Below are 12,510 nucleotides of genomic sequence, written 5' to 3'. Positions count from 1 at the left end.
CAGCTTTATGATGTTCTTTTTCTAAAGAACAATTTAATTAGATATCAAAATGTCACTTGCACTGAATAAAATCCCTAAATACTTACGTTACAGCTGTGTGTTACCTGCAGAACTGAAAGGCGGTGATACTTCTGTTTTACCCTGTTGCTTTAGAGACTAAGAGGAAAATTCATAATACTTGTTTACTGCCAGAGGAGACCAGTTGCCTAACCAAAGGTCTGAGTCATTACCCATTCATAGAAGAATTTCCACGGACTTCACTGAGTTTTGGCTATAATTTCAGAGGGGTTGTTTTAACAGAAAATATGGGACAATGTTCAGCAATTAATGTTATTAATGATTATTAATGATTAATATTTTTAAGGGAATTTGTAAGAATATACAGAAAATTACAGTGAATGTACACTGTTATCATTTTTTTCAGCCAATAATGGTAATCCCAGTAGGGGGGGGGAAGCCATGTCTTTCTCTGTTAATTACAGTAAACAATTAGCATTAGGATCTGTTACTGGACCTTGAAAGCATGAAATCAAATGATTGTGAGAGACACTGGTGTCAATGTAGTTCTACAGTAAACCAGCACAAAAAGTTATTCAAGCAGTGGAAGCAGTGAAGTAACATGTCTTCTGTTATGCTTTAAAAACTAAAACTTGAAATCCTACTTTACTCATCTGAGGGGGTCGGGGGTAATCCAGATGGCATTCAGCCATGGGCAGTAGCCTCATTATGCATGCCCAGCAAATCAACCATACTATGCATGCTCCCCCCCCCCCCCCCCCCCAATATTTAGTACAGAGAAGGCAACCAATTCTTATGGTTGTTGAAAACTGTAAATTCTTTAGAAGTCAGTGTTTGCTCTTCAATCTTGAGATGATTTTGACACTAGATGTCAAAACTTGCAGGAATCAGGTATCTGTCTTAATAAAGCCTCAAGATATATTTCAATAAAACAAACAGCTTTCTGATAAAGCAGAATAAGAATGTAATTTTAAACGCATGTTAAATTTTCTGCCACTTCAAACAAATGCTGACATTTCTAATCTTATTCACATTTTTATGTGTATATTAATTATAGATGTAGTTTAACAGCCACTAAATATAGAGTCCAATAGAATTTTCGTTGGGCTATGAATGCAGAATGAGTTTCATTGTTAATTAAAGGACTTAAAAGAAAATATTAACATTTTAAAAAATCAAGAATATTTTTCTCCCTCTTGAAAATTTCTATCATGTTTTAATCATGGATTTTTTTCTCTTTTTGAAACTTTCTATATAAAAGCCGCATTTCAGACTAAAACCTGTGGTCTGATTTTATACATAGCTGGTTTATACAGAGCTGAAGAGGAGAAAACAAGTACTAGCAACACATCTGTAAATGTTTAAATTACTGTTTCACATACTGCATCAGAAGTGTGGGGATTGGTGCATGTGGTGCTGAGCATCAAGGTCTCCCTTGCAGCAGAAAGAGAGACCAACGCCTCCCTGCCACAGCCATGTAATTTAGTAAAACTGGCCTGTAACAGCATATGATTGGAAAAGTAGAAGTCCATCAAATCATCCTGGAAACTAGGTGAGGAGGAGGCAGACATGATACAGCCTGGAGACCAGGAAATGGAAGATGTAGGATGGGCTTGTTTCCTTTGATATTTATTTTTTTTAATACATTTCTTCTTGACTTTTATTTTATTGCAGCTGCTATATAGATACATCTCCAACAGATTTCCTGGGGCCTTTCTATTTTCTGGTTTTAGTTTTTCTTCCAGTCTAGAAATTTAATTTACATGTGGGCAGGCTTAAGCAGTGTTTCCAAATCTATTGGGTGTTCCATATCAGCTGAAGCTGAACAGGCAGGAACAAGGACTGATGTCCCCTCAGCTTGCCTGTGATGTTTGACAACTTGGAATGCCCCCAAATCCCTTTACTTTTGCCCGCTCTGAGAAGCAGATGAACCACATTCCTGTGCTAATCAACTGGAAACTGCCAGTCAATTGCATTGCATATAGGACTGGACCCATAAAGTTAAAATGTGGGTGGAGTATTCAGTGAAATTATCTGTCAAAATCTATTTAGTCTGTGGTGTAACTTTGCAACGCTTAGGCATGATTAAGTACATTGAGCTCTTGCATTTCATACTGCCTTTTAAATTTTCCAGCAATTGCTTGTTTAGAGCTTGTGGCTTGGCACAAAGTACCTTTTCATTCTATGCTAAAAATAATAGAATGCAAACACCACCTAACCAAGAAGAAACTAAATCTTCTTTTCAATGGTTGACTCTTACGATGAATTAGAAAAGATGTTAATTGTGTCAGAACATGTACTCAAAATCTTTGAAGTGAACCCACCCAACTTGCTTCTTTGGTTGATATGCTTTCCTTTCCATCAGTGAGTTGTGGTTGGGTTTTTTTTTTGCAAATCCTCTGTCAATATTTTGATGAAGCTGTTTATAGCTAAAGGAAAGCAGAGATAAGATCAGATACAGGGCATTTGTAAGATCAAACCTTACCCTTTCATAAGTCTAATATTGCTAAGTTGTGCTGAAAAACAGTTCCACTTGAAAAAAAAAATACTTATCTTTAAGGCACAATATTTCCTATCTATTTTATATGATTTTTTAAAAAAATTTCTGCAACAAATGTGTGAATATTGACTTCTAAAAAAGATATAATGGACACAATTTAGTAAAAATTTTTTTTGTCAAGACTTTGTTTATTGACAAAGAGCTAACAATAGTCCCCTGGTCCACTGCTGAAAAGCATGATGAAATCTGTATTTATAGTAGATTAATAGAGCTTCTTGGCATTTTCAGAAGTGAAACAGTAAATCAAATATTTAATCACCTATTCTTATTAGTACCAATGTGTTTCTAGAAAGTTTGATCCACATATTCTTAAAAGTAACCTGACAAAGCACTCAATTCTTATACAATATTAAATATAAATTAAGGGAATCGTAGGAAGTCCACTTGTATTGTAACAGATTCTGTTTTCTTAAATGGATTCTTGGAGTTTTATATTTCCATCCAGGACCACGAAAAAGTAATGTGGTAAAATGCAAAAAATTCTCAGAGCTACTCAAACTGTCAAATGCAAATGTTCTTTCATACAATAAAGGCCATTATAATTTTAACAAAATCTACTGCAAGTAAAAATATGAAATGTGATTGAAAAGCAATCATATTATATCATTCAGTAGTGTTTTAACAAAATGTAGGGACAGAATACAGTGCTAAAAAGTATTCATAAAAGGGGAAGGCATAGCAAAAACCCCCTCTCTTTTCACTTTTGTCTGTCACTTTGCAGTGTATTTCTAAATATGGTTCAGAGATAAGGCTCCACTTGGAGCAAGTACACCCCTAAGCAATTGCAGTTTGTGAATAAGTCCAAGAGGAGCAGGGGCAAGTGAGGAGCTCATTGCAATGTTAATCACCATGGTCCTAAGGGACCAGGAGTGGAGATTGTAATGGAAATAACTTTAAAGTGGGAAGTGTGGGCTTTATTCATAACCACCAAATATTTCACTAATAAGAAGGGACAATTATCCTTTCAGTTATCTACTCCTTCAGTTTGTTTCAATTTACTATACAGGCAATGCATTTATTACTGGTGCTTTATTTTCTTTTTGTAAGGTCATGTTCCACGTTAAATTGCTGAAGTCAGTCAACCAAATCAAATGTAGCTCTATCAAGCTGTTTGGAGGATCAATGGTGTAATGTACCTAGCTTGACAGCATTAATCCCTGATTCTGTAATACCAAGAGTTTGACTTCCCTTTACAAATTCAAACTCACAAAAAATGACAATTTGTTTCAATACTGTAAATCAGCATTAGTGCACTGAGAACCTTTGTCTTTAACGATTGTGACAAGAAAGTGAAAGGCATTGAATGTTGTAAAATGCTTCATCTAATTCCAACCCAGCAGTTTGGAAATAATTTAGTTACCCTCTTCTTTCTTTCCTGAGATCTCAAGTCCTGTATAACACCGGGGTGGAGGTGAGGCAAAGAGGTAAAACACTGATTTATGGCAATAATTGGCAGAACTGTGTAGAAGGAATAGAAGAGCTCGCTCTATGTATATGTGCATCTTGATGAAGCAATAAGTAAGGACTGAAAGATTCCTGATAAATTGAGCTGTACATCTACTACAAAAATAGGGTTAAGTGAACATTTGTTTCAGTTCTGCACAGCTGTTTCTGTAGATCTTGTTCCTGCTCCTTAATATTCATTGCTAGCAAACACTCATGCAGAGAAGTTTTTGTTCAATGTGAATATTTAGGAAATTACTGTTCTATGTATGAATATTTAGTTTTGCATGCAAAAACCCTGGCATTCATGAACAATTTTATGGGTTTGTTATTCATCATTTACTGTTCTTCTCATTCATAAGTTTCATTCCTTCAGTCAAAAAACAATGAAAGTATACTGTTTTGGTAGTCACATGCCAAAAAAATATGCAATAGGTTAATCTTTGTCTAATCCTGTCAAAACATTGTTTACAACAAACATTCACAAACCTAAGATTTTTGCTTTTGAAAGCAAATAGCTGAAAAATGCAAAATTTCATTTCGGTAAATTCAACACATTTAGTACTGAATGACATGCACAGGAAATATGCAAAAATGAAGATAATTTCTTTCTTTTCCGTTTTTCCGTTTTTCCGTTTTTCCGTTTTTCCTTTTTTCCTTTTTTCCTTTTTTCCTTTTTTCCTTTTTTCCTTTTTTCCTTTTTTCCTTTTTTCCTTTTTTCCCCTGAGACTCCTAAGGCCAAAGGTAAGCATAAAAGGGTTTAGTTAACCTATTTAATCTCCTTAAAATCCAGGAGTTTTAGATTTAGTATGAAGAAACACCTCAAATGTCAGATATTGATGTTACCTATTGATTGATAAAATCACCATTTTTTTCTCCCAGGGAAGTGGGAATTTTCACAAAAAATGAAAAACGAAAAAAATCACTAGGAAATAATGTAGAGAATTATTGGGCTATTTGATATCAATGGATGGAAAATAATCTCACTTGTTTCTTTCTTCACTGTTTAAAACATATAATGAAAAGATAATTTTAGGAATATCTTTAGATTGATCTATTAGACAGCTATTAGTCATAATTACAGGTTGTTGATTTTTCATTCACCTCCTCCAAGCCCAAGAACAGTCCATCACTGTGTGCAAGAAGTCAAACAAAGGTGGCAGGTGGCCTACATAGATGAACAGGTAGCTCCCAACAAAACACAAACATAGAAAGGAATCATACAGTGAATGGAAGCAGGGACAGGTAATCCAGGAAGAACACAGAGACACTGTCAAACCAGACAGGGATGGGACTAGGAAAACTAAAGTCCCTAATGGTGTATCTCACAGACTGATACTGGGGCCAATATTGTTTAACATGACCTAAATGATGGGACAAAGTCTACCCTCAGCAAGTCTGCCAAAAACTGGGAGAAGTGTTTGATAGACCAGAAGGTTGTGCTGCTCTTCATAGGAACCTGGACAGGCTGGAGAAATGGGCTGACAGGAACCTCATGAAGTTCAACAAAAGGAAATGCAAAGTGCTGTACCTGGGCTCCTCATGGACACCAAGGTCACCGTGATCCAGCAGTGACAAATAAGGTCAACAGCCTCCTGGGCTCCATTAGACAGAGTGTTGCCAGCAGGTTGAGGGAGATGATCCTTCCCCTCTGCTCAGCCCTGGTGAGACAAAACTTGTGTTCTGTCCAGTGCTGAGCTGCCCTGTACAGGGAGATACTGGAGTGAGTCTAGTAAATGGCTACAAAGAGGATTAAGGGCTTGTACCACATGACACGTGAGAGGCACAGAAGGTTTGTGGAGGATTTTATCAATGTGTATAAATACCCGATGGGGGAAGTAAAGAAGAGGGAGCCAGATTCTTCTCTGTGGTGCCCAGTGGCAGGACAAGAGCCAATGGGAACACACTGAAACACAGAAAAATCCATTTATACATAAGAAAAGACTTTTTGACTGTAAAGGTGACCGAACAGTGGAGCAGGTTGCTCAGAGAGGTTGTGGAGTCTTTACTTTTAGGGATATTGAAAACCTAACTGAAGCACCCTACTCTGACAGACCCTACTTTGAGGATGAGGCTGGATTAGTCTCCAGAAGGGCCTTGCAGCCTTAGCAATGCTGAGAGAGCAACATATCTTTGCGCAACAAAGCTCTCATAAGAATCAGTCATCACTTCAGTTACTAAAACTGGGTTAGTCTGATGAGTCTAAGGCATGTGAGAAATAATTTGAGGCTTTATTTATCCTTCATGCTAAACCTTACATTGATGAAGATTTGGAGTAATTTTGATAAAAGAAATTAATTCCCCCATTGGAATGGGGAAGATCCAGCATTAGTCTCACTGACAAGACTGTGTAGCAGTGCTACTGTACTGTGTACTGTGGATGTTCCTGCTATGTGAACCTATGCTAATGGAAAGTGATACTGAAAGCCCCTGTAAGTCTTCCTTTCTGGATTTGATGTCCTTATTTCCCAACATACCAAGGGGTCTGGCACTCCCTCCTCTTCTTTTTGTTGTCCATTCTTCTGAAATTGTAGTATAACTGTATCAATTAACACATAAAGTAAACCACTCCAAGCCATCAACTAACTATCCATTTACTACCATTTTTCTTTGTCAATTGTTTCTAATACCTTACTTGTAACAAATGGGTCAAGTATTTCTGTTTCTCTACTTCTTCTTCAAAAAGTTTTTCCCAAACATGCAACCAAAAGAAGAGGATTAAGAAGTTCTTGACCTTGTGAACATTGTCACTACCAGGATTTGCATCCTATATTTCAGCTACAGCAGTACTGGGAATAGGAAAGCAGAAAGCTCTAATGTGTATTTCAAACTGTGCAGATTCATTTACAAGTAGGCAACTTCCCTGATAGTGGTAAGCACTGATAAATTTTGATATAAAGGAAAACATAGTAAGATTTATCTGCATACCTTTTATAACAAATACTTTAAAAAGGTCTCAATTTCCCACCCAGTTTTAGGTTATATAAGATGAAACAAGCAAACCAAGTGACCTAGTTTAGTATTCACATCAGTTACAAAATTATTCATATTTGACATGATACATACACAAGACAGTATAGGCTGTGCATATATGCACATGCATTTAATACTTCATTACACTCAGATTTTCTGGCAAGAAATCCCACATACAATTTGCATTTCAAATTATTGAAGACATCCAATCACTTGTATGAGTATTTACCCTGTAAAGTAATACTATCACTAATGCTAAATTATTTTATTTACTGGTCATTCTGTTCCCTTCACTTTGAACCATGATAATCACTGTAGACTGATCAGTGAATGCAACAGAGTGGCTGCTGTTATCTTTAGGAACTAGTAGCTTTGACATCCTGTTGTCATACACCATTCTAAAAGGAAAAAATAATAATAAATCCAGAAATTACATCATCTTAAAAAATAGCTGATTAATCAAGGAAAGAAAATGGAATGGCATGAATCTATCCTTCAGCTAAAAATAGAATCAAGAGACAAGAATGAAACATAAGCAGTCCAATTTTGCAACAGTTTCTAGTTTTATAGATGTGCAGGATCTGGTTGTTTTTGGGTTTTTTTTCCCTCTGGCTTATTGTTCCATGTGTAAGCTATGAACAGAATATGATGCCTGTTCTATCACATTTATAAATAATAAAAAATAACATGACAAGGATTATTAAGCAGTGCAAAGCAACTAAAACAAGGGAAGCAGAAACAACAAGGTAACATTCCTTCTGAGCAGTTATTTCTATGAATTATGTCAGTATAGCTCAGTATATCTCTACTTAGTAACAGGCAGACACTAATGAAGTAGCTGTTTGAGCTTGTACTAAATTTTTTTTTTTTTTTTTTTTTGGACAGAGCTAGAATGTCAAAATAATAATAATAATAATAATAGAAAATCCCTACCTTATTTCTCCTTAAACTGAAATCCTTCTTTTTTTAAGGCCCTCTGAAATATTTATTCAGTTGACTTCAATATAGGATACGCAAATATATTTCAGAATGCTACTTTCAATATTCAATTTATTTGAACATTAGTTCAAATAAAAATGTTAATCAAGAAAGGATTGTAATCCCCTCCAAAATTAAAGCTGTAGCAAAATTTTGGAAGAAAAAAATAATAATTTACTACTATCCCCCTAAAAGGCATGGGGAAAAAAAATTGCATCCAGAAATGTTAAAGTGAATATGTCAGCTTCTTTTCTGTAGTAGTATATGTAGAAGGAATCTCATGGAGTGTGTAGTCCGGTTGTCTGCTCATGTACTTGCCCTGTTACCCCCTTCTGTATTCTTTTAGGCAGCTTTGACTCACCTTATAATGATACCCTTTCAACATTTAACTCCTGATTTAGATGTCTCTATTTCATCTCATGTTCCACCTCTATATTACATACTCAGGATCCATTGCTCACTTTTCCCCCCATCCTTTTCACAGGCAGCTATCACACTGACAGTGCAGCCCCTCTCCGGAGGTATACACTCAGACTGTAGAAAGTTCTTCTAGTTAAGCTTGGATCAAGATTAGATGTAGTGGATGGTCAAGCCAGCACTGCAGAACCGTTATTGAAAGTTTACTACTAGTACAAAAACAAGGACACCATACACACTTGTCTTTCTTTCCCCTGTGTTATTATACAGTTGGAGAGGAGTTTGTGAATAGAAAGACCATTCGAGCGTGTCCATACCAGCTTTATGCCAGGTTAAAGGTAGGCATGTAGGCTTGGTAGGGTAAGCTCAGTTGGGTAGGGACCAAAAGGACCCAATAGGCATCCAAAGCCAGTAGGGAATCACAGCAGCCAGAGTAGGATGCCACAGATGGATTTGTTTTGCAGGTCAGTGTGTTTCCCGCGATTCGCTCCACTGTGTTGACAGTGAACTCCTGAGAAGACTCAAAGAAATCCCACAGTAACCACTTTGTGTCCTGGCTTTCTTAGGTTCGGGGGTCTGCATGAAGCATACTGGGTTCCACATAGCTATCATGCAACATTATTATGATCTTTTGTGAGATTTATCCCAGCTCATGTCATGAGTCCCCCACGACTAAGTCACACTGACATTGGCATCTGGGTCCCCAACTCCTTACAGCAACGTCAGCTGACCAGTGACACCAGCCAGGCTACATTTCCAGAATCCTGGAGAGATTAATCAACTGTCTCGGTAAACACAAGTAGGAATTAACTAACTTTTTTTTATGGTCATGTAAGCCTTTGGGTTACCGTCCGTGCTCATAGGACCATCAACTACCCTGATGATTGATAATCAATAATTATTATTTCCATGTCTATTGTTTACATTTTGGCATTGTTGGCTTGGTTTGCATAAATGTGATAAAGTTTCCCCTAAGAGTATTCTTAGTTCCCAGGTTTCTGCAAAGTTTATTTTTATTGCAACTCTCTTGGTGATATCCTGTTCAGCTAACGTACAGATGATGCATACACAGATGATGCATACAGTCTCAAAAATACTCCAGTTTACACTTGCGAGGAGTACACTCACATCTCTGTCTAGCACCTTGTGTTATCAGACTAAGCAATCACATCCTTGCATCCTAGTGGATGCAAACCAAGAAACTTACAGAAGACTTACTCCTGAGGTGCAGATTTCCACAGCTAAGAATCCATTCCGTGTTTTCACTCTGGACCGTCTGGTGACTGACAGTCTGGCAGCACTAGGGGGAACTTTTAAGTAAAATAAAATAAATTTATTTTAATAAAATACAAATAATGGGAAAAAGAAAGAAAGGAGTTGCTTGCTTTCGAGGCAGACAAAAAACATCCTATAATATTCTTTCTCCTTTAGCTCTCATTCTAGCTTGGTTTCAATATGCTTTCTGTGTTCTCCTCTGCTAGTGGAATAAGAAGCCACCTATATCTAAAGTAAATTCAAACATCTTCCAGGAAATAAGCAGCAGTCTGTTAGATAAATTTCAGTCTTTTCTTGCTGAGAAGCATACTGCTCTAAGATGAAGTCTCTCATTATATCCTTTTTTTCTTGGATGACTTCTGCTGAATGGAAGTTCAGCCCTGGGTGTTCCTATAATCTCCAATACTGAAAGTGATTTGATAGCACATTATCTCTTGTCTCCTGCACTACACTGCTGCAGTCACAGTTTCAGTCACTTGCCATCATCAGAAAATTCATTCCTATCTTGAAAGAGCCAAGTAGGTTTAACTGTTATTTGACTGTAAAGAGTGCACATGAATTTCCCCCTGACAAAAAGGTAAGTGAGGAATATTTCCAACATCTCTGAGTATAAAAAAAGGTATCTAAATTTTTAACACTTGTAACCTCAGAACACTTACATGAGATAGGGCTTGATATCATAACAAAAAAAACCTTGAAGGTAATTGTGCTTGGAATATATTACTTCTAAACATAGCTTCAGATGCAGAGAGGAAGTTTGTTATTTCATCATTTCTTTAAAACAGAAATGATCTGTTTTGGGAATACTTGTTTAAACATTTACATGAAAGCACAGATGAGAAAGGTGTTTATGGTTTTCTGATGCCCTGCTTTTAGCTGTATTCCTGATCATTTGGAGCATACCATTATAATCCAGTTCATGTTATTTCATTACATTATTGCTACTAGCAGGTTGGTACCACTTTTCAAGGCATAGTCTCAGAGGTAAAAGAAGGTGTATGGAAGAAAAAATAAAAAAGATCAGAATGATATATTCACTTCACTGATAACCAAAACCAGACTTTATATTCAATACAAAGAAAGACAGGTCCCATCTAAAATATAATGAATTCATCTGTTTGCCCCAACAAAAAATCTGATCTGGATTTCTATCTATTTTTCATATATTTATCTGATTAAAAACCAAACAATCAAAAAAACCCAAGCATATGTGGGGTAAGTTGTGTTAATGGAACAAATTCATGGAAAACGGCATCCCTATTTCAGCAAGGTCTACACAGAAGTATAAGATTAATGGATCTGCTGCACAATTTCAAATGCTTGTTGCAATTTGTTGTTTGCTTTGTATTTTTATGACGTTAATGCTAATAGGTTTCAGAGTTAAGAGTTAAGATATTCCATCTCAGCTGAATGTTCATAAAGATCTGTGATTTCACAAACTGTTCATAAAACTAAGAGAAGATGACAAAGTGACTTTACACTTATTTTTCTCACTTAATGATGACATTTTTGGCCCCAGTAACTATTGTCAGAACCCGTGAAATAGGCAATGATTTGCCAGAATATAATGAACTGGGAACAGCAAACTTGCTTTCCTTTCCAGTTGTCAGATTATTCCATCCCTTTAACACATCTTGTTATGTCCACAGTTTATGGACTAGTAATCATCAGGACAAGGAGGTTGCCTTGTCCCCTTGATACTGCCTCTTTCAACTGCTACTGCTTTTTCTACTCTATCCATAAAATATTCAGGGCATACATGTTTCAAAGAAGGAAAACAAAAACTCTTGAGCATAAGCAGCAGCATAGCAATAAGTATTAGAATCCGATCGTATATAAATTGCTTGTTAATTAGAAAGACTTTACAAACTCTTATACAAAAGAAAAAAAAAAAGGCATTTGGCTTGTCTCATTCAAAATGAGGACAGTGTACAGAATATCTGTGTCCTAGGTGTTAAATAGGTAATTAACTCTTTCATATGTCAAGCTAAGGTAAATACCCATAAACCCTGTTGTGCCCAGACCCCAGTGTAGCTGCCCTGGGTTCTGCATGTCAACAACAGAAAACACAATTGCAGTACAAAGGGAAAAGGAGGTTCTCCAGCTGTTACTATGTCAATGAGAGCAGCATGACCAATCAATCCTCTGGGGGGTCTTCAATCTCCTGTTTCATGTTGCAAACAATTCATATACTGTCTATAATGAATGTCATTACCTACAGCACGACTGGGTAGGTCGACAGATTTTCTCTTTTTTTTATTTTATTTATTTTTAATCTAGGGTTGTAGAAGAAATAGCACCCTTGCTTTTTTAAGTAATTGATTTCAGTACAGGTCAGAAATCCATATTGCTTACCAAGTAATAAATATTTTCTAGTAAATAATGCTGGTGAGGAATGTGAACAATGTTGTTTGCTATTTGACCTTAATAAGCCCACAGGGTCAGTGAAAAATTGATAAAGGATGCAACATTTCTGATTTACTAGCTAGGAAAAGAACCCCAAACAAAACAAACAGAAAAAAAAGAATGCAATAAAAATGAGAGGATAGTTACAACCTCTTATAATTTATTCTTAAATTGATCTATTGTTTTCAGTTAATGGCTGTAAATAAAAAGAGAGTCAGAGTGTGCTATTTGGTTAGCTTTTTTTTTTTTTCTTAAAGTTATTTTTAATTTGGAGTCCAGATTGATTGTATTTCATCTTTTTATGTCTTCCTTCAGGTTAAAAAATACTTTTGTAGCTAAGCAAAACCACAAAACCATTGTTCTATACATAAGTAAAATTTAGGGATATTAGAAAAATTATTTCAATATCTTACCTATCCAATCTATGAAATACTTGTGGA

The sequence above is a fragment of the Falco peregrinus genome, chromosome 4 (genome assembly GCF_023634155.1).
Source record: "Falco peregrinus isolate bFalPer1 chromosome 4, bFalPer1.pri, whole genome shotgun sequence".
NCBI lineage: Eukaryota > Metazoa > Chordata > Aves > Falconiformes > Falconidae > Falco > Falco peregrinus.
This window is presented reverse-complemented; position numbering follows the sequence as displayed.